The following is a 12,401-nucleotide window of genomic DNA, read 5'->3' on the forward strand; positions in this document are numbered from 1 at the left end:
CGGGACGTTTCGGGGGCTCTCACCGGGGCAAATCCGGTCCCCCGGGCGATTAGGAGGCCTCCCCGGGCAGGCCCGGGCTTCAGGCCGCCGCTTTTCCATCCCGGCCGAAAGAGGCGAAAAATGCCGAAAATGGCCAAAAATGGCCGCCGGCAGGGCCTGTCGGTCGGTTTGGCGGCAGCCTGGGTCGGTCCCTGCAGACCTGGAGGCTCGAGAAGGTTTTTGGCGATGTCGACCGATTCTCGATTTGCCACCTCCTACTATTCTGCAGGTACCCCGCCAACCTCCCCTGCCGACAATTCCAACCGTAAGGTCGGGCGGTAGTCCTACCGACGAAGAGGCCCCAAAGCCCGCAAAACGCCATTTTGCCCTTTCCTCATCGGGACTTCCGCGGGGAACTCATTAACCAGCTCCATGAGTGGCATGCCAGAAATTGCAACTTGACCCGTCGCCGGGCAGATTCGCTACTCTCTGCGGGAATACCCCCACCGGGTGCCGGGTAAAGGCCTCGGATCTGACCTCATGGACTTCCGTCTGTGCACGGATTTTGCTCTCGCGGGCCCAAGAGCCTCATTGCCCGGCCTGCCAATGCAACCCGAGGTCCATTGGCCTCATTGGTTAATTATTTCTCGAGAAAACACTTTGCCTCTCCGCCAGAGACTAAGTCCAATTGGTTAATCATTTCTCAAGGCCACAATTTGCCTGCCGTTCAGAGACTAAGTCCAATTGGTTAACCATTTCTCTGGAAAACACTTTGCCTCTCTGCCAGAGACTAAGTCCAATTGGTTAACCATTTCTCTTGAAAACACTTTGCCTCTCTGCCAGAGACTAAGTCCAATTGGTTAACCATTTCTCGTGAAAACACTTTGCCTCTCTGCCAGAGACTAAGTCCAATTGGTTATCCATTTCTCTGGAAAACACTTTGTCTCTCCGCCAGAGACTAAGTCCAATTGGTTAACCATTTCTCTTGAAAACACTTTGCCTCTCTGCCAGAGACTAAGTCCAATTGGTTAACCATTTCTCTTGAAAACACTTTGCCTCTCTGCCAGAGACTAAGTCCAATTGGTTAACCATTTCTCAGGGGCACACCGAGGGCAACCTGTAACGTCTCGCGGGCCCGGGGGCCCCTTTGCACGGCCTGCCAATGCAATCCGAGGCGCACTGTCCTTCGTTTGGTTAACCATTTCTCAGGGGCACACCGAGGGCACCCTGCATTGTCTCGCGGGCCCGGAGGCCACTTTGCACGGCCAGCGAATGCAATCCGAGGTGCTTCGCCCTTGGCCGCCTTCCCGGCCGGCTTCGGGACGTTTCGGGGGCTCTCACCGGGGCAAATCCGGTCCCCCGGGCGATTAGGAGGCCTCCCCGGGCAGGCCCGGGCTTCAGGCCGCCGCTTTTCCATCCCGGCCGAAAGAGGCGAAAAATGCCGAAAATGGCCAAAAATGGCCGCCGGCAGGGCCTGTCGGTCGGTTTGGCGGCAGCCTGGGTCGGTCCCTGCAGACCTGGAGGCTCGAGAAGGTTTTTGGCGATGTCGACCGATTCTCGATTTGCCACCTCCTACTATTCTGCAGGTACCCCGCCAACCTCCCCTGCCAACAATTCCAACCGTAAGGTCGGGCGGTAGTCCTACCGTCCAGGAGGCCCTAAAAGCCCGCAAAACGCCATTTTGCCCTTTCCTCATCGGGACTTCCGAGGGGAACTCATGAACCAGCTCCAGGAGTGGCATGCCAGAAATTGCAACTTGACCCGTCGCCGGGCAGATTCGCTACTCTCTGCGGGAATACCCCCACCGGGTGCCGGGTAAAGGCCTCGGATCTGACCTCATGGACTTCCGTCTGTGCACGGATTTTGCTCTCGCGGGCCCAAGAGCCACATTGCCCGGCCTGCCAATGCAACCCGAGGTCCATTGGCCTCATTGGTTAATTATTTCTCGAGAAAACACTTTGCCTCTCCGCCAGAGACTAAGTCCAATTGGTTAATCATTTCTCAAGGCCACAATTTGCCTGCCGTTCAGAGACTAAGTCCAATTGGTTAACCATTTCTCTGGAAAACACTTTGCCTCTCTGCCAGAGACTAAGTCCAATTGGTTAACCATTTCTCTTGAAAACACTTTGCCTCTCTGCCAGAGACTAAGTCCAATTGGTTAACCATTTCTCAGGGGCACACCGAGGGCAATCTGTAACGTCTCGCGGGCCCGGTGGCCCCTTTGCACGGCCTGCCAATGCAATCCGAGGCGCACTGTCCTTCGTTTGGTTAACCATTTCTCAGGGGCACACCGAGGGCACCCTGCATTGTCTCGCGGGCCCGGAGGCCACTTTGCACGGCCAGCGAATGCAAGCCGAGGTGCTTCGCCCTTGGCCGCCTTCCCGGCCGGCTTCGGGACGTTTCGGGGGCTCTCACCGGGGCAAATCCGGTCCCCCGGGCGATTAGGAGGCCTCCCCGGGCAGGCCCGGGCTTCAGGCCGCCGCTTTTCCATCCCGGCCGAAAGAGGCGAAAAATGCCGAAAATGGCCAAAAATGGCCGCCGGCAGGGCCTGTCGGTCGGTTTGGCGGCAGCCTGGGTCGGTCCCTGCAGACCTGGAGGCTCGAGAAGGTTTTTGGCGATGTCGACCGATTCTCGATTTGCCACCTCCTACTATTCTGCAGGTACCCCGCCAACCTCCCCTGCCGACAATTCCAACCGTAAGGTCGGGCGGTAGTCCTACCGACGAAGAGGCCCCAAAGCCCGCAAAACGCCATTTTGCCCTTTCCTCATCGGGACTTCCGCGGGGAACTCATTAACCAGCTCCATGAGTGGCATGCCAGAAATTGCAACTTGACCCGTCGCCGGGCAGATTCGCTACTCTCTGCGGGAATACCCCCACCGGGTGCCGGGTAAAGGCCTCGGATCTGACCTCATGGACTTCCGTCTGTGCACGGATTTTGCTCTCGCGGGCCCAAGAGCCTCATTGCCCGGCCTGCCAATGCAACCCGAGGTCCATTGGCCTCATTGGTTAATTATTTCTCGAGAAAACACTTTGCCTCTCCGCCAGAGACTAAGTCCAATTGGTTAATCATTTCTCAAGGCCACAATTTGCCTGCCGTTCAGAGACTAAGTCCAATTGGTTAACCATTTCTCTGGAAAACACTTTGCCTCTCTGCCAGAGACTAAGTCCAATTGGTTAACCATTTCTCTTGAAAACACTTTGCCTCTCTGCCAGAGACTAAGTCCAATTGGTTAACCATTTCTCGTGAAAACACTTTGCCTCTCTGCCAGAGACTAAGTCCAATTGGTTATCCATTTCTCTGGAAAACACTTTGTCTCTCCGCCAGAGACTAAGTCCAATTGGTTAACCATTTCTCTTGAAAACACTTTGCCTCTCTGCCAGAGACTAAGTCCAATTGGTTAACCATTTCTCGTGAAAACACTTTGTCTCTCTGCCAGAGACTAAGTCCAATTGGTTAACCATTTCTCAGGGGCTCACCGAGGGCAATCTGTAACGTCTCGCGGGCCCGGGGGCCCCTTTGCACGGCCTGCCAATGCAATCCGAGCCGCACTGTCCTTCGTTTGGTTAACCATTTCTCAGGGGCACACCGAGGGCACCCTGCATTGTCTCGCGGGCCCGGAGGCCACTTTGCACGGCCTGCCAACGCAATGCGAGGTGCTTCGCCCTTGGCCGCCTTCCCGGCCGGCTTAGGGACGTTTCGGGGGCTCTCACCGGGGCAAATCCGGTCCCCCGGGCGATTAGGAGGCCTCCCCGGGCAGGCCCGGGCTTCAGGCCGCCGCTTTTCCATCCCGGCCGAAAGAGGCGAAAAATGCCGAAAATGGCCAAAAATGGCCGCCGGCAGGGCCTGTCGGTCGGTTTGGCGGCAGCCTGGGTCGGTCCCTGCAGACCTGGAGGCTCGAGAAGGTTTTTGGCGATGTCGACCGATTCTCGATTTGCCACCTCCTACTATTCTGCAGGTACCCCGCCAACCTCCCCTGCCAACAATTCCAACCGTAAGGTCGGGCGGTAGTCCTACCGTCCAGGAGGCCCTAAAAGCCCGCAAAACGCCATTTTGCCCTTTCCTCATCGGGACTTCCGCGGGGAACTCATGAACCAGCTCCAGGAGTGGCATGCCAGAAATTGCAACTTGACCCGTCGCCGGGCAGATTCGCTACTCTCTGCGGGAATACCCCCACCGGGTGCCGGGTAAAGGCCTCGGATCTGACCTCATGGACTTCCGTCTGTGCACGGATTTTGCTCTCGCGGGCCCAAGAGCCTCATTGCCCGGCCTGCCAATGCAACCCGAGGTCCATTGGCCTCATTGGTTAATTATTTCTCGAGAAAACACTTTGCCTCTCCGCCAGAGACTAAGTCCAATTGGTTAATCATTTCTCAAGGCCACAATTTGCCTGCCGTTCAGAGACCAAGTCCAATTGGTTAACCATTTCTCTTGAAAACACTTTGCCTCTCTGCCAGAGACGAAGTCCAATTGGTTAACCATTTCTCTTGAAAACACTTTGTCTCTCCGCCAGAGACTAAGTCCAATTGGTTAACCATTTCTCTTGAAAACACTTTGCCTCTCTGCCAGAGACCAAGTCCAATTGGTTAACCATTTCTCTTGAAAACACTTTGCCTCTCTGCCAGAGACTAAGTCCAATTGGTTAACCATTTCTCTTGATAACACTTTGTCTCTCCGCCAGAGACTAAGTCCAATTGGTTAACCATTTCTCTTGAAAACACTTTGCCTCTCTGCCAGAGACTAAGTCCAATTGGTTAACCATTTCTCGTGAAAACACTTTGCCTCTCTGCCAGAGACTAAGTCCAATTGGTTATCCATTTCTCTTGAAAACACTTTGTCTCTCCGCCAGAGACTAAGTCCAATTGGTTAACCATTTCTCTGGAAAACACTTTGCCTCTCTGCCAGAGACTAAGTCCAATTGGTTAACCATTTCTCTTGAAAACACTTTGCCTCTCTGCCAGAGACTAAGTCCAATTGGTTAACCATTTCTCAGGGGCACACCGAGGGCAACCTGTAACGTCTCGCGGGCCCGGGGGCCCCTTTGCACGGCCTGCCAATGCAATCCGAGGCGCACTGTCCTTCGTTTGGTTAACCATTTCTCAGGGGCACACCGAGGGCACCCTGCATTGTCTCGCGGGCCCGGAGGCCACTTTGCACGGCCAGCGAATGCAATCCGAGGTGCTTCGCCCTTGGCCGCCTTCCCGGCCGGCTTCGGGACGTTTCGGGGGCTCTCACCGGGGCAAATCCGGTCCCCCGGGCGATTAGGAGGCCTCCCCGGGCAGGCCCGGGCTTCAGGCCGCCGCTTTTCCATCCCGGCCGAAAGAGGCGAAAAATGCCGAAAATGGCCAAAAATGGCCGCCGGCAGGGCCTGTCGGTCGGTTTGGCGGCAGCCTGGGTCGGTCCCTGCAGACCTGGAGGCTCGAGAAGGTTTTTGGCGATGTCGACCGATTCTCGATTTGCCACCTCCTACTATTCTGCAGGTACCCCGCCAACCTCCCCTGCCAACAATTCCAACCGTAAGGTCGGGCGGTAGTCCTACCGTCCAGGAGGCCCTAAAAGCCCGCAAAACGCCATTTTGCCCTTTCCTCATCGGGACTTCCGAGGGGAACTCATGAACCAGCTCCAGGAGTGGCATGCCAGAAATTGCAACTTGACCCGTCGCCGGGCAGATTCGCTACTCTCTGCGGGAATACCCCCACCGGGTGCCGGGTAAAGGCCTCGGATCTGACCTCATGGACTTCCGTCTGTGCACGGATTTTGCTCTCGCGGGCCCAAGAGCCACATTGCCCGGCCTGCCAATGCAACCCGAGGTCCATTGGCCTCATTGGTTAATTATTTCTCGAGAAAACAATTTGCCTCTCCGCCAGAGACTAAGTCCAATTGGTTAATCATTTCTCAAGGCCACAATTTGCCTGCCGTTCAGAGACTAAGTCCAATTGGTTAACCATTTCTCTGGAAAACACTTTGCCTCTCTGCCAGAGACTAAGTCCAATTGGTTAACCATTTCTCTTGAAAACACTTTGCCTCTCTGCCAGAGACTAAGTCCAATTGGTTAACCATTTCTCAGGGGCACACCGAGGGCAATCTGTAACGTCTCGCGGGCCCGGTGGCCCCTTTGCACGGCCTGCCAATGCAATCCGAGGCGCACTGTCCTTCGTTTGGTTAACCATTTCTCAGGGGCACACCGAGGGCACCCTGCATTGTCTCGCGGGCCCGGAGGCCACTTTGCACGGCCAGCGAATGCAAGCCGAGGTGCTTCGCCCTTGGCCGCCTTCCCGGCCGGCTTCGGGACGTTTCGGGGGCTCTCACCGGGGCAAATCCGGTCCCCCGGGCGATTAGGAGGCCTCCCCGGGCAGGCCCGGGCTTCAGGCCGCCGCTTTTCCATCCCGGCCGAAAGAGGCGAAAAATGCCGAAAATGGCCAAAAATGGCCGCCGGCAGGGCCTGTCGGTCGGTTTGGCGGCAGCCTGGGTCGGTCCCTGCAGACCTGGAGGCTCGAGAAGGTTTTTGGCGATGTCGACCGATTCTCGATTTGCCACCTCCTACTATTCTGCAGGTACCCCGCCAACCTCCCCTGCCGACAATTCCAACCGTAAGGTCGGGCGGTAGTCCTACCGACGAAGAGGCCCCAAAGCCCGCAAAACGCCATTTTGCCCTTTCCTCATCGGGACTTCCGCGGGGAACTCATTAACCAGCTCCATGAGTGGCATGCCAGAAATTGCAACTTGACCCGTCGCCGGGCAGATTCGCTACTCTCTGCGGGAATACCCCCACCGGGTGCCGGGTAAAGGCCTCGGATCTGACCTCATGGACTTCCGTCTGTGCACGGATTTTGCTCTCGCGGGCCCAAGAGCCTCATTGCCCGGCCTGCCAATGCAACCCGAGGTCCATTGGCCTCATTGGTTAATTATTTCTCGAGAAAACACTTTGCCTCTCCGCCAGAGACTAAGTCCAATTGGTTAATCATTTCTCAAGGCCACAATTTGCCTGCCGTTCAGAGACTAAGTCCAATTGGTTAACCATTTCTCTGGAAAACACTTTGCCTCTCTGCCAGAGACTAAGTCCAATTGGTTAACCATTTCTCTTGAAAACACTTTGCCTCTCTGCCAGAGACTAAGTCCAATTGGTTAACCATTTCTCGTGAAAACACTTTGCCTCTCTGCCAGAGACTAAGTCCAATTGGTTATCCATTTCTCTGGAAAACACTTTGTCTCTCCGCCAGAGACTAAGTCCAATTGGTTAACCATTTCTCTTGAAAACACTTTGCCTCTCTGCCAGAGACTAAGTCCAATTGGTTAACCATTTCTCTTGAAAACACTTTGCCTCTCTGCCAGAGACTAAGTCCAATTGGTTAACCATTTCTCAGGGGCACACCGAGGGCAACCTGTAACGTCTCGCGGGCCCGGGGGCCCCTTTGCACGGCCTGCCAATGCAATCCGAGGCGCACTGTCCTTCGTTTGGTTAACCATTTCTCAGGGGCACACCGAGGGCACCCTGCATTGTCTCGCGGGCCCGGAGGCCACTTTGCACGGCCAGCGAATGCAATCCGAGGTGCTTCGCCCTTGGCCGCCTTCCCGGCCGGCTTCGGGACGTTTCGGGGGCTCTCACCGGGGCAAATCCGGTCCCCCGGGCGATTAGGAGGCCTCCCCGGGCAGGCCCGGGCTTCAGGCCGCCGCTTTTCCATCCCGGCCGAAAGAGGCGAAAAATGCCGAAAATGGCCAAAAATGGCCGCCGGCAGGGCCTGTCGGTCGGTTTGGCGGCAGCCTGGGTCGGTCCCTGCAGACCTGGAGGCTCGAGAAGGTTTTTGGCGATGTCGACCGATTCTCGATTTGCCACCTCCTACTATTCTGCAGGTACCCCGCCAACCTCCCCTGCCAACAATTCCAACCGTAAGGTCGGGCGGTAGTCCTACCGTCCAGGAGGCCCTAAAAGCCCGCAAAACGCCATTTTGCCCTTTCCTCATCGGGACTTCCGAGGGGAACTCATGAACCAGCTCCAGGAGTGGCATGCCAGAAATTGCAACTTGACCCGTCGCCGGGCAGATTCGCTACTCTCTGCGGGAATACCCCCACCGGGTGCCGGGTAAAGGCCTCGGATCTGACCTCATGGACTTCCGTCTGTGCACGGATTTTGCTCTCGCGGGCCCAAGAGCCACATTGCCCGGCCTGCCAATGCAACCCGAGGTCCATTGGCCTCATTGGTTAATTATTTCTCGAGAAAACACTTTGCCTCTCCGCCAGAGACTAAGTCCAATTGGTTAATCATTTCTCAAGGCCACAATTTGCCTGCCGTTCAGAGACTAAGTCCAATTGGTTAACCATTTCTCTGGAAAACACTTTGCCTCTCTGCCAGAGACTAAGTCCAATTGGTTAACCATTTCTCTTGAAAACACTTTGCCTCTCTGCCAGAGACTAAGTCCAATTGGTTAACCATTTCTCAGGGGCACACCGAGGGCAATCTGTAACGTCTCGCGGGCCCGGTGGCCCCTTTGCACGGCCTGCCAATGCAATCCGAGGCGCACTGTCCTTCGTTTGGTTAACCATTTCTCAGGGGCACACCGAGGGCACCCTGCATTGTCTCGCGGGCCCGGAGGCCACTTTGCACGGCCAGCGAATGCAAGCCGAGGTGCTTCGCCCTTGGCCGCCTTCCCGGCCGGCTTCGGGACGTTTCGGGGGCTCTCACCGGGGCAAATCCGGTCCCCCGGGCGATTAGGAGGCCTCCCCGGGCAGGCCCGGGCTTCAGGCCGCCGCTTTTCCATCCCGGCCGAAAGAGGCGAAAAATGCCGAAAATGGCCAAAAATGGCCACCGGCAGGGCCTCTCGGTCGGTTTGGCGGCAGCCTGGGTCGGTCCCTGCAGACCTGGAGGCTCGAGAAGGCGTTTGGCGAGGTCGACCGATTCTCGATTTGCCACCTCCTACTATTCTGCAGGTACCCCGCCAACCTCCCCTGCCGACAATTCCAACCGTAAGGTCGGGCGGTAGTCCTACCGACGAAGAGGCCCCAAAGCCCGCAAAACGCCATTTTGCCCTTTCCTCATCGGGACTTCCGAGGGGAACTCATGAACCAGCTCCAGGAGTGGCATGCCAGAAATTGCAACTTGACCCGTCGCCGGGCGCACTCGCTGCTCTTTGCGGGAATACCCCCACCGGGCGCCGGGTAAGAGCCTCGGATCTGACCTCATGGGCTTCCGTCCTCGCACGGATTTTGCTCTCCCGGGCCCAGGGGCCACTTTCCCCGGCCTTGCGAAGGCAATCGGAGGTGCTTCGCCCTCGAAACCGCCTTCCCGGCCGGCTTCGGGACGTTTCCGGGGCAAATCCGGTCCCGCGGGCGAAGGGGAGCCTTCCCCGGGCACGCCCGGGCTTCAGGCCGCCGCTTTCCGTGACCTACCGAAAGACGCGAAAAATGCCGAAAATGGCCAAAAATGGCCGCCCGGCACGGCCTCGCGGTCGGTTTGGGGGCAGCCTGGGTCGGTCCCTGCAGACCTGGAGGCTCGAGAAGGCACTTGGCGATGTCGACCGATTCTCGATTTGCCACCTCCTACTATTCTGCAGGTACCCCGCCAACCTCCCCAGCCAACAAATCGCAAATGCCGATCGGCGGGTGACCGTCCGGTAGTCATGCCGACGAAGAGGCGCCTAGGCCCCGCAAACGCTTCCAAATCCGACCCCATCCCGGACCGGTTCTTTTTTAAAAAAGGCTCCCAGGATTCCGGATTTTTTCCTGCCGCACTCGGGACCACCCGACGGACACGAAACCGGGAACCTTTCCCCGGTCCGACCCTCCTCGGCCCGGCCAGCCGACGTCGAAGCGGCCGACTGGTTAATGATTTCACCCTGCTCCGACGTGACGCGTTTTCCAACCGCGCATGCGCGGCTCTGCCTCCCGAACCGCCCCCTCACGTGGGGGCTCTGGGTCCGCCCCCCGGCAGCCATTTCCTCCTGCCGGTCCGTTATTTTACGCCGTTTTTCGCCCTCCAGCCCTGCCGGAATGCTGCCTGCTCGCTGGTTAACCATTTCGCTCCCTGCACTTCGGCTTCTGCCCAGCTGGGGAAGCCCGCTGCTGCCTCTAACCGTACTCACGGGCGGGCGGCTCTGCTGCGCGGCCTCCGGCCACGCCCCCTCACCTGGTTTGCTGGGAACCCGCCCCCGGCAGCCTGTTAGTCGTGCCGGTTCGGTCTTATCGGCCCTTTTTGCACCTTCCCTGCCTGCTGGCATGCTTCGGCTCACCGGTCAACCGGTTCCCCGTTCTCCACTTAGACTTTTGAGCTGCGGGGCTGGTCTGCCGCGAACTGCACCCGTATTACGGGGCGGGCGGCTCTACTGCCCGTACGGCTGCCCTGCCTGTTAACTGGTTAACCGTTTCCCCGTCCACTACTTCGTCCCTGGACCTGCCGGTGTGTTCTGCAGCTAACTGCACCCGTATTACGGGGCGGGACGCTCCGCTTACCGGCCGGCTGCCATGCCTGCTTAACTGGTCAACCATTTACTCACATATACTTAGCCCCTGGAGCTGCTGGGCTGGTCGGCGCCCTAACTGCACCCTTGTTGCCGGGAGGTCGGCACTAATTGCCGGCCGGCCGGCTGCCCTGCCTGCTAACTGGTAAACCCTTTACCCACATGTACTTAGCCCCTGGATACTGATGGGCTGTTCTGCACCTAACTGCACCCTGATTAGCGGGCGGGCGGCTCTAATTGCCGGCCGGCTGCTCTGCCTGCTAACTGGTTAACCATTGACCCACATGTACTTAGCCCCTGGAAACTGAGGGGCTGTTCTGCACCTAACTGCACCCTTATTAGCGGGCGGACAGGCGGCCGGCTCTAATTACCGGCCGGCCGGCTGCCCTGCCTGCTAACTGGTTCACCATTTACCCACATGTACTTAGCCCCTGGAAACTGATGGGCTGTTCTGCACCTAACTGCACCCTTATTCGCGGGCGGACAGGCGGCCGGCTCTAATTACCGGCCGGCCGGCTGCCCTGCCTGCTAACTGGTTGACCATTTACCCACATGTCCTTAGCCCCTGGAAGCTGATGGGCTGTTCTGCACCTAACTGCACCCTGATTAGCGGGCGGGCGGCTGTAATTGCCGGCCGGCTGCTCTGCCTGCTAACTGGTTAACCATTGACCCACATGTACTTAGCCCCTGGAAACTGATGGGCTGTTCTGCACCTAACTGCACCCTTATTAGCGGGCGGGCGGCTGTAATTGCCGGCCGGCTGCCCTGCCTGCTAACTGGTTAACCATTTGCCCACATGTACTTATCCCCTGGAAAATGATGGGCTGTTCTGCACCTAACAGCACCCTTAGTAGCGGGCGGACAGGCGGCCGGCTCTATTTACCGGCCGGCTGCCCTGCCTGCTAACTGGTTAACCATTTACCCACATGTACTTAGCCCCTGGAGCTGATGGGCTGTTCTGCACCTAACTGCACCTTGATTAGCGGGCGGGCGGCTCTAATTGCCGGCCGGCTGCTCTGCCTGCTAACTGGTTCACCATTTACCCACATGTCCTTAGCCCCTGGAAGCTGATGGGCTGTTCTGCACCTAACTGCACCCTGATTAGCGGGCGGGCGGCTCTAATTGCCGGCCGGCTGCTCTGCCTGCTAACTGGTTAACCATTTACCCACATGTACTTAGCCCCTGGAAACTGATGGGCTGTTCTGCACCTAACTGCACCCTTATTAGCGGGCGGACAGGCGGCCGGCTCTAATTACCGGCCGGCCGGCTGCCCTGCCTTGCTAACTGGTTAACCATTTACCCACATGTACTTAGCCCCTGGAAACTGATGGGCTGTCCTGCACCTAACTGCACCCTTATTAGGGGGCGGGCGGCTGTAATTACCGGCCGGCTGCCCTGCCTGGTAACTGGTTAACCATTTACCCACATGTACTTATCCCCTGGAAAATGATGGGCTGTTCTGCACCTAACAGCACCCTTAGTAGCGGGCGGACAGGCGGCCGGCTCTATTAACCGGCCGGCTGCCCTGCCTGCTAACTGGTTAACCATTTACCCACATGTACTTAGACCCTGGAAACTGATGGGCTGTTCTGCACCTATCTGCACCCTGATTAGCGGGCGGGCGGCTCTAATTGCCGGCCGGCTGCTCTGCCTGCTGACTGGTTAACCATTTACCCACATGTACTTAGCCCCTGGAGCTGCTGGGCCTGTCGGCACCTAACTGCACCCTTATCACCGGGCGGGCGGCTCCAATTACCGGCCGGCTGCCCTGCCTGCTAACTGGTTAATCATTTACCCACATGTACTTAGCCCCTGGAGCTGATGGGCTGTTCTGCACCTAACTGCACCCTGATGAGCGGGCGGGCGGCTCTAACTGCCGGCCGGCTGCCCTGCCTGCTGACTGGTTAACCACTTACCCACATGTACTTAGCCCCTGGAGCTGCTGGGCCTGTCGGCACCTAACTGCACCCGT

Source organism: Cetorhinus maximus, unplaced genomic scaffold (genome assembly GCF_964194155.1).
Source record: "Cetorhinus maximus unplaced genomic scaffold, sCetMax3.hap1.1 HAP1_SCAFFOLD_713, whole genome shotgun sequence".
NCBI classification, from domain to species: Eukaryota; Metazoa; Chordata; class Chondrichthyes; order Lamniformes; family Cetorhinidae; genus Cetorhinus; species Cetorhinus maximus.